Genomic DNA, 10,747 nt, shown 5'->3' with positions numbered 1-10,747 from the left:
AAACCCCGTCATTCTTTAATCACTTCCTTTCTTTCTGGCTCAACAAGATATTTCAGGCTCATCTTGTTTCTCCCTGTCCTGGCCCTGAATTTGCCATTTCTTCAAGAATACTTGGTTTCTTTTTAAGGAGGAATAGTATTTAGAAACCAGGATCTCCGTGGTAGGCACATTCAATGCAATTAGGGTCATTCTACGCCAGGGTCCACTCTGTGGGCACACATTTATACACACACAGAAACATACATATTTATGTCTGTTTATTTTTTTATCTGTCTACATAAACTGGGGGAAATTTAAATTCCACTTTAAAAGCACAAGTTTCATCCTTGCCTTTTTTTAACCTTTCCATATACATACTACATATATATATATATTTTTTTTTTTTTTTTTTCTTTTTCTTTTTTTTAAACAGGGTCTCACCCTGTTTCCCAGGCTGGAGTGCAGTGGTGTAATCATGGCTAACTGCAGCCTCAATCTCCTGGACTCAAGCCATCCTCCCACCTCAGCCTCCTGAGTAGCTGGGACCACAGGCACTCGCCACCATACCCAGTTAATTTTCTTTTCTTTTTCTTTTTTTTTTTGAGACAGAATCTTACTCTGTCGCCCAGGCTGGGGTTCAGTGGTGTAGGGTCCAGCCCTACGGGGCTTAGCAGGTGTTCTCCCCATGTGCAGAGACGAGAGATTGTAAGAAGTAAAGACACAAGACAAAGAGATAAAGAGAAGACAGCTGGGCCCGGGGGACCACTACCATGAAAACGCGGAGACCCGTAGCGACCCCGAACGGCTGGGAGCGCTGATATTTATTACATACAAGACAAGGGGGGCAGGGTAAGGAGGGTGAATCTTCTAAGTGATTGACAAGGTGAAGCAAGTCACGTGATCACAGGACAGGGGGCCCTTCCCTCTTAGGTAGCCGAAGCAGAGAGAGATAACACAGCATACGTCAGTGTTTTCTTCTATGCGCTTATAAGAAAGATCAAAGACTTTAAGACTTTCACTGTTCCTTCTACCGCTATCTACTATGGACTTGAAAGAGGAACCAGGAGTACAGGAGGAACACGAAAGAGGACAAGGAACGTGACCATTGAAGCACAGCACCACAGGGTGGGGTTTAGGCCTCCGGATGACAGGCTGGCCTGGATCATATCCAGCCTCCCACAAGAAGCTGGTGGAGCAGAGTGTTCCCTTACTCCTCCAAGGAAAGGAGATTCCTTTCACGGTCTGCTAAGTAACGGGTATCTTCCCAGACACTGGCGTTACCGCTTGACCAAGGAGCCCTCAAGCGGCCCTTATGCAGGTGTGACAGAAGGCTCACCTCTTGCCTTCTAGGTCACTTCTGAGAATGTCCCTTCAGCACCCGACCCTATACCCGCCGTTTATCCCTAGGTTATATTAGTAATTCAATAAAGAGTAATATTAAAAGCTAATGATTAATGATGTTTATAATAATGATTGATAATTGTCCATGATCATCTCTATATCTAATTTGTATTATGACTATTCTTATTCTAACTATTTTCTTTATTATACTGAAACAGTTTGTGCCTTCAGTCTCTTGCCTCGGCACCTAGGTAATCCTCCGCCCACAAGTGGAAAGATCTCAGCTCACTGCCACCTCCGCCTCCAGGTTAAAGCGATACTCATGCCTCAGCCTCCTGAGTAACTGAGATTATGAGCATGGACCACCACGCTTGGCTGATTTTTGTATTTTTAGTAGAGATGGGGTTTTGCCATGTTGGCCAGGCTGTTTTTGAACTCGCAACCTCAAGTGATCTGCCCACCTCGGCCTCCAAAAGTGTTTTAAGATTATAGGCATGAACCACCATGCCTGCCCTAATTTTTTTTTTTTTTTAGAGACAGGATCTTGCTATATTGCCCAGGCTGGTCTCAAACTCCTGGGCTCAAGCAGTCCTCCTGCCTTAGCCTCCCAAAGTGCTAGGATTACAGGCGAAAGCCACCACACCCGGGTCTCTCTCCTTTTTCTATTTTATTTATCTATTTTTTTTTTTTTTTTGGAGACAGGGTCTCACTCTGTTGTCCAGGCAGGAGTACAATGGCACAATCTCGGCTCACTGCAACCTCCGCCTCCTAGGTTCAAGCGATTCTGGTGCCTCAGCCTCCCGAGTAGCTGGGATTACAGGTGGGCTCCACCACGCCCAGGTAATTTTTATACTTTTAGTAGAGACAGGGTTTCACCATGTTGTCCAGGTTGGTCACGAACTCCTGAGCTCAGGCGATCTGCTGCCTTGGCCTCCCAAAGTGTTGGGATGACAGGCGTGCACCATGGCTCCCAGTCAGACTAGCACATGTTTCTAAGAGCTTTACAGTCATTCATTCAGTCCACAAATATTTACTGAGTACCTACTGTGTTCAAAGTATGTTTCCAAGTGACAGACGTAAATCAAGACAAAGTTCCTTGAGCACATGGAGCTCACATTCCAATGAGGGGAAATAGACGGTAAGCAGATTAACAAGTATATCAGATGGCAAGAAGTACAGTACCGTGGAGAAGAATTAAGCAGGGAGAGGAAATGAGGAGGGAACAGGCGATTGCTATTTTATTGTATTTTGTTTTGTTTTGTTTTATTTTTGAGACTGAATCTTACTGTGTTTCCCAGGCTGGTGTGTGGTGGTTTGATCTTGGCTCACTGCAACCTCCACCTCCCGGATTCAAGCGATTCTCCCACCTCAGCCTCCGAAGTAACTGGGACTACAGGCGCCCACCAGCACACCTGGCTAATTTTTTGTATTTTTGGTAGAGACACAGTTTCACCACGTTGGCCAGGCTGGTCTTGAACTCCTGATCTCAAGTGATCCGCCTGCCTTGGCCTCCCAAAGTTCTGGGATTACAGGTGTGAGCCACTGCAGCCAGCCCAGTTGCTATTTTACATAATTCAGTGGTTACCCTAAGGAGATCACAAATAATCACCTACCATTTAGATTAAAAACAACCAACCTAATCACTCTCATGACTCAGAGTGATATTTTCAGTGACAGCATCATTAATAGGCTCAGAAAGTGCTGTGTTCCACAAGTATGAGTTAGCAAAACATTAAAAACAGAAAAATAGGCTGGGCGCGGTGGCTCACGCCTGTAATCCCAGCACTTTGGGAGGCCAAGGCGGGCAGATCATGAGGTCAGGAGATCGAGACCATCCTGGCTAACACGGTGAAACCCCGTCTCTACTAAAAATACAAAAACTTAGCCAGGCGTAGTAGCGGGCACCTGTAATCCCAGCTGCGGGGGTGACTGAGGCAGGAGAATGGTGGGAACCCGGGAGGCAGAGCTCGCAGTGAGCCGAGATTGTGCCACTGCACTCCAGCCTGGGCAACAGAGCGATACTCCGTCTCGAAAAAAAATAAAAAGAAAAATAAAAAAGTGCTGTGTTTCCAAGCAAAAGCGAAGATGATGTGTTTGAGGAAACTAGGGAACTTGAAAGAGGCATTGGGGGATGACACATAACAATGACAATGACCATGGGAGGCAGAAATGCGAATAAAGAGTTTGCATAAACTTTCAGAAACCACAAGACTGGAAAAGCAATGTTTCTAAATAAAATTATTCTTTAAAATATGATTTTAGGCCAGGTGTGGTGACCCACGCTTGTAATCCCAGCACTTCGGGAGGCCAAGGTGGGCAGATCACTTGAGGTCAGGAGTTTGAGATCTGCCTGACCAACATGGTGAAACTCTGTCTCTACTAAAAATACAAAAAATTAGCCAGGCACAGCAGTGCACAGCTGTAATACCAGGTACTCTGGAGGCTGAGGTGAGAGGGTCACTTGAACCTGGGAGGCAGAGGTTGCAGTGAGCCAAGATGGCACCACTGCACTCCAGCCTGGGAGACAGAGCAAGACTCCATGTCAAAAAAAAAAAAATTAAAATAACGTTGGGCGCAGTGGCTCACGCCTGTAATCCCAGCACTTTGGGAGGCCGAGGCAGGCAAATCACCTGAGGTCAGGAGTTCGAGACCAGCCTGACCAACGTGGAGAAACCCCGTCTCTACTAAAAAAAATACAAAGTTAGGCGTGGTGGTGCATGCCTGTAATCCCAGTTACTCAGGAGGCTGAGGCAGGAGAATCGCTTGAACCCAGGAGGCGGAAGTTGCAGTGAGCCGAGATTGTGCCACTGCACTCCAGCCTGGGTGACAAGAGACTCCATCTCAAAAGAAAGAAAGAGAGAGAGAGAGAAAGAAAGAAAGAAAATATGGGATTTTTAAAGTCTAAATTTTAACTATTTAAATATTATAAGGGAGTTGATTATTCATCTGTATCTCTAAAAGTTTAAACTAGAATTTGGGACAAAATTTTTTTAATCTCATTGAGAGAAAGAGGAAAGGAATTTACATTCAGGCATATAGTAAATTTCATCCCAAAGCACTATGCAAATGTCACACACTAAGCACCAGGACTCCTTCCCTGGCCGCCCACATCCTGCTCCCACATGGTGGCTAAGTCCAGGCCTGGGGTTGAGCCAGGAGATGGTTCCCAGCTAATGGTGAACTGGGATGGGAAGAGAGAGCTACCATGTGGGCTGGGGGGCTGGGCATGGTGATCAAAACACCAGGGATTGGCAGGGCCTGGCAATTTAAGCACTGCCACCCAAGCCTTATGACTTTGTATGCCTCAATGTCCTCATCTGTGAAATGGAGCTAGTAGAGGGCCTCCCTAACAGAGTCATAGTAAGGGTTAAAGGAGGCAGGCGCCTCACACCGTGGCCAGTGCTTTGTATAAAGCACAGGTTAGGGCACCAAACGCCCTTTGAGAGGCTGAGGTGGGGGGATGGCTTGAGCACAGGAGTTCGAGACAAGCCTGGGCAACATAGCAAGACCCTGTAATTTTATTTTTTTTCCTTCCTTCCTTCTTCCTTCCTTCCTTCCTTCCTTCTCTCTCTCTTTCTCCCCCTCTCTCTCTCTCTCTTTCTTTCTTTCTTTTCACCCTGCAATTTTTAAAACTTAAATTACAAAAAGAAAAACAAAATGGACCAGGGCCAGCTTCCCAGGAGAGGAGAAAAGGGGAATAAGCCTGCCAGACCCGATAAAGCAACAACAAGAGAATCTCAACTACACAGACACACACAGACACACACAGACACACAAAACAGACACACACACAGACACGCAAACAGCACACACACAGAGACACACAGACACACACACACACACACACACACACACACAGCCATGCAGCCTGGGTCAGCTGCCCTTCCCATTCCCCAGCCCCCACAACCATGCTCCAGGAACAAGTCTGTTCCTGAATCCTACAAAAGCTTCCTCCTCTTCCTCCTCTGGACCCCAGCAGCCCCTGGGCCTCCTCATCGTTGTCCTGTCACTGTCACTGTGCCTCTCCTACCAGCCCCAGAGCTTCTGGAGGACAGGTGGTGACTGTCTTCATGCCAACCACCCCACACAGGTACGAGGCAAGGCAAGGCAATACCGGCCCTGCCCAGCAGGTGGCAGCAGCGCTCAATGTCAGGATTGCAGTGGGCCTGGGCTCATCCCAACCCTTCCAGCCTATGGGATGGAAACACCAAGCTGTGCCCAGGAGCTCTGGGAGTTCCCAAATGCCCAGCCTTTGCCCTGTGCTTGCTTTGTTTGTTTGTTTGTATGTTTGTTGTTTTGAGATGGAGTCTCGCTGTGTCGCCCAGGCTGGAGTGCAGTGGCGTGATTTTGACTCAGTGCAACCTCCACCTCCCGGGTTCAAGCGATTCTCCTGCCTCGGCCTCCCAAGTAGCTGGGAGTACAGGAACCTGCCACCACACCCGGCTTGTTTTGGGGTTTCACCATGTTGGCCAGGCTGATCTTGAACTCCTGACCTCAAGTGATCCGCCCACCTCAGCCTCCCAAAGTGTTGGGATTACAGGTTAAGCCATCTCCCCAGCATTTTTTTTTTTTTTTTAAGATGGAGTCTCGCTCTGTCACCAGGCTGGAGTGCAGTGGCAGGATCTCAGCTCACTGCAACCTCCGCCTCCTGGGTTCAAGCGATTCTCCTACTCAGCCTCCCGAGTAGCTGGGATTACAGACAAACACTACCACACCTGGCTAGTTTTTGTATTTTTAGTAGAGACGGGGTTTTACCATGTTGCTGGTCTGGAACTTGAACTCCTGTCCATCCACCAAGGCCTCCCAAAGTGCTGGGATTACAGGTGTGAGCCACTGTGCCCGGCCTGGCCTCACTTCTTTCAAGAGCATTCTCTTCCCTCCTCTACTCCAGGCCTCCTCGCCTCCTTACTGTTTCTCATTCACACTAGGCAGGCTCCTTCCTCATGGTTGTTGCACTTGCTGTTCCCTCTGCCCAGAAGTCTCTTCCCCAGATACCTACATGACTCACTCTCTCATGTCCTTCAGAGATTTACTCAAATACCACTTTCTCAGCAAGGACCTCCCTGACCAAATCATCTAGAATTGGAGCTGGGCGCAGTGGCGCTCACCTGGAGTCTCAACTACTCAGGGGGCTGAGGCAGGTGGATCACTTGAACCCAGGCGTTCAAGACCAACCTGGGAACATATCAAGACCCCATTTCTGCAAAAAATACAAAAATTAACCAGGCGTGGTAGTGTACACCTGTAATCCCAGCTACTTGGGAGGCTGAGGTAAGAGGATCACTTGACCCCAGGAGTTCCAGGCTGCAGTGAGCCATGATCATGGCACTGCACTCCAGACTGGGCAACACAGCAAGACCCTGTCTTTAAAAAAAAGAAGAAAAAACTTGAACTGTACCAAAACTGGAATTCCTCCCTCAAACCCAGTAAGTAGTTCCTACCCTGTCTTTCCTTGATCTTCCTTGTAGCATATCGTCACCATTATATATGTTATTTATTTGTGTGTTTGGCATCCTTACTCGACCACAGACTCCATGGCGGCAAGGGCTTGTCCATCTTGTTTTTTGCTGTATTCCCAGCATCTAGAATAGTGGGCACATAGTAGATGCTCAATAAATACTTTTTATTTTTATATATTTTTGGACAGGGTCTCACTCTCTTGTTCAGGCTGGTGTAGAGCAGCACAATCATGGCTCACTGAAGGCTGAAACTCCTGGGCTCAAGCAATTCTCCCACCTGAGCCTCCTAAGTAGCTGGGGTCTCCCTGTGTTGCCCAGGTTGATCTTGAACTTCCGACCTCAAGCGATCCTCCTGCCTTAGCCTCCCAAAGTGCTGGGATTACTGGCATGAGCCACCACCACACTCAGCCTAATAAATACTTTTTAAATAAAGGAATGAAGGCTGGGCATGGTAGCTCATGCCTATAATCCCAGCACTTTGGGAGGCTGAGGTAGGTGGATCACCTGAGGTTAGGAGTTCGAGACCAGCCTGGCCAACATAGAGAAACCCCATCTCTACTAAAAATACAAAAAAATTAGCCGGATGTGGTGGCACATGCCTGTAATCCCAGCTATCTGGGAGACTGAGGCAAGAGAATTGCTTGAAGCCGGGAGGCAGAAGTTGCAGTGGCCCAAGATTGTGCCATTTTACTCCAGCCTGGGCGACAAGAGTGAAACTCAGTCTCTAAATAAATAAATAAATAAATAAAGGGATGATAATCTGGCCCTCAATGGGCTTCCCTTGTCTGCACAATAGTTTAGCATGCAAGGCCTCCTCCCTCCTTGGGCTTATCCCCCACCTATGTCTACCCATTCCCACCGGAGTGCCACAGCAGGCTCCTGAGGGGCTCCCGGTAGAGTGCTCCATTTTAAGAGCTCCCCACCCCCACCCCTGCCCCAGCGTCCTTCCTTTGTCCACTCCCTGCTGCAATCCCACTGCAAGAATCTGTTCGAATGTCACCACCTCTGGGAAGCCACTCTGGTTCCCTAACCTGCTAAAACCATGTCTGTCTCCCCAACTGCAGTGGGAACGTCTTGAGTGCAGAACAGTGGCCCCAGAGCACGGTTGCCCATTTAATGTTCGATGAATGAATGAATGATTAAATGAGGAAAATACTTAGCAGAAAAGCAGAGTTTAAAGTGAAGGGCAAGGCCAGGTGCAGTGTCTCATGCCTGTAATCCCAGCACATTGGGAAGCAGGTAGATCGCTTGAGTCCAGGAGTTTGAGACCAGCCTGGGCAACATGACGAAACCCCATCTCTACCAAAATACAGAAATTAGCCAGGAGTGGTGGCTCATGCCTGTAGTCCCAGCTACTCAGGAGGCTGAGGAGGGAGGTTCGCTTGAACCCGGGAGGCGGAGGTTGCAGCGAGCTGAGATTGTGCCATGGACTCCAGCCTGGACAACAGAGTGAGACCCCATCTCAAAAAAAAAAAAAAAAAAGAAGCCGGGCACAGTGGCTCACACCTGTAATCCCAGCACTTTAGTAGGCCGAGGCAGGTGGATCATTTGAGGTCAGGAGTTCAAGACCAGCCTGACCAACATGGTGAAGCCCCATCTCTACTACAAATACAAAAATTAGCTGGGAGTGGTGGTGGGTACCTGTAATCCCAGCTGCTCAAGAAGCTGAGGCAGGAAAATCAGTTGAACATGGGAAGTGGAGGTTTCAGTGGGCCTAGATTGCACCATTGCACTGCCGCCTGGGTGAGAGAATGAGACTCAGCCTCAAAAAAAAAAAAAAAAACCACAAACAAACAAAAAAAAGAGAGTGAAGTGAAAGGCACACATTCTTTTTTTTTTTTTTTTAGAGATGAAGTCTCGCTATGTTGCCCAGGCTGGTCTTAAACTCCTGGCCTCAAGCAATCCTCTCTCCTCGGTCTCCTGAAGTGCTGGATTATGGGCATGAGCCACTGTGCCTGGCCACATTTATTTCTTTATTCATTTTTCATGCTACTATTTAATATGCGTCTCAATGAGTGATGCTTGGTGTGACACCAGGGCTCTCGGAGGGCAGGAGCTGAGCCTCCCTTTCCTGCCCTCTCCCCACGGGGCCAGACACTGGGCTCCGGGGGCATACGTGTGACCCACCCCACTGACTCACCCTGCAGGCTAGACCAGGAGTCAGGCAGCCTCCCCTGTCACTTGTCATCTCTGGACAAGTTCCTCTAGCACTTACGTCCTTGCTTTTCCTATGTCAAATGGGACCCCATCAATGCCCATTCTGTGGGGCACCCAAGGTTGAAGCCGGGACAACTGGAAGGAGGTGTGGCTATCCCCCGTGCCAGGCCACATCGGACCGTCTTGGGCCAGATTTTCCAGGGAAGAAGGGAAAGCTGGAACAGTGTCCCTAGCTTGCCTGGCAGCCAGCTAACCTGTGCCCATAGTCTGGGAGAGGTGCCAGGCCCAGACACACTGGGCAGCAGGGGGCTGGATTGGCTCCAGAGCTCCAATGCTTTGGCAGTCCTGGGTAAGGGAAGGGGTGTGCTTGGCTTAGGGTCAAGAGGGTGTGGGCCACAGAAGCGACAGCTGGGGGTGGTAGAGGGCACAGCGGGCTTATGGGGGTGTGTGCGAGACCACTGTTGCAACAAGATGCTGGCAGGGACCTTCAAAAGAACATCTGCTGTTGACTGGCCCCCCCCACTCCCACTCCTCCACAGGTTTTCCCATGAGTCCTAGAGGAAGCCAGGCCCCAGGCTTCTAGACAGAAAATAGAACGTACCTTGGCCAAGCATAATCCCAGTGTTTTGGAAGGCCAAGCCAGGAGGATCGCTTGAGGCCAGGACTTCAAGACCAGCCTGGGCAACATGAGGAGAACCCGTCTCTACAAAAAGGAAAAAAGAGAAAACAGAACCTCAGGCCTAGAGCCAGAGCTCAGGATTGGGGACGCAGGGAAAGGAGAAGGAGAGGGGTCTAAAATTAACATCTCTTTCCCAAAGACAGAGGAGTTCCTGACTGGGTACAATGGCTTACACCTGTAATCCCAGCACTTTGGGAGGCTGAGGCAGGCGGATCACAAGGTCAGGAGTTCGAGACCAGCCTACCGAACATGGTGAAACCCCATCTCTACTAAAAATACAAAAAATTAGTCAGGCGTGGTGGCAGGCGCCTGTAATCCCAGCTACTTGGGAGGCTGAAGCAGGAGAATCGCTTGAACCCAGGGAGCGGAGGTTGCAGTGAACCGAGATCGCGCCACTGCACTCCAGCCTGGGCAACAAGAGCAAAACTCCATCTCATAAATAAATAAATAAATAAATAAATAAATAAATAAATAAATAATAAATAAAATAGAGGCGTTCCTGCATCCTGCAGGAAAAAGGGGTGGGTCACACAGCATCAGAGCTGTGAACCGAGAAATCCTAGGGAAAGAAGGAGCCAGTGCCTGAGTCCCGACTGGACGATGGGAGCAAGGGGGAATGGTGGAGGCTCCCAGGCTGGAACTCTCCAGGAGGTTTTTGGCTGGGGAACAGAAGGGAGTGCAGGAGGTCCCAGGGTAATGAAATGAAGGAGGGAGTTACAACCTCCAGCAAATTCTGGGGAAGTGAAGGGATCTGGGGATGAGGACCAGATTCTGGGACAGGAATGCTGAGCAGCTATGTAGGGAAGAGGCTGGAAGCCGGGCACGGTGGCTCACGCCTATAATCTCAGAGCTTTGGGAGGAGGGAGGATCGCTTGAGGCTAGGAGTTCGAGACCAGCCTGGGTAACACAGCAAGACTCTCTCTGTACGAAATATTTGAAAATTATTCAGGAGTAGTGGCGAGCAACTGTAGTCCCAACCACCTAGGAGGCTGAGGCAGGAGGACTGCCTGAGCCCAGGAGCTCAAGGCTGCAGTGAGCTATGGTTGCACCACTGCACTCCAGCGTGGCCGACAGAGCGAGACCCTGTCTCCAAAAATAATAAATAAAAAATGAGACGGGGCTGGGGCAGAGG

The sequence above is a fragment of the Piliocolobus tephrosceles genome, chromosome 8 (genome assembly GCF_002776525.5).
Source record: "Piliocolobus tephrosceles isolate RC106 chromosome 8, ASM277652v3, whole genome shotgun sequence".
Taxonomy (NCBI): domain Eukaryota; kingdom Metazoa; phylum Chordata; class Mammalia; order Primates; family Cercopithecidae; genus Piliocolobus; species Piliocolobus tephrosceles.
The sequence above is the reverse complement of the archived record's forward strand: the minus strand, read 5'-3'. Positions refer to the sequence as shown.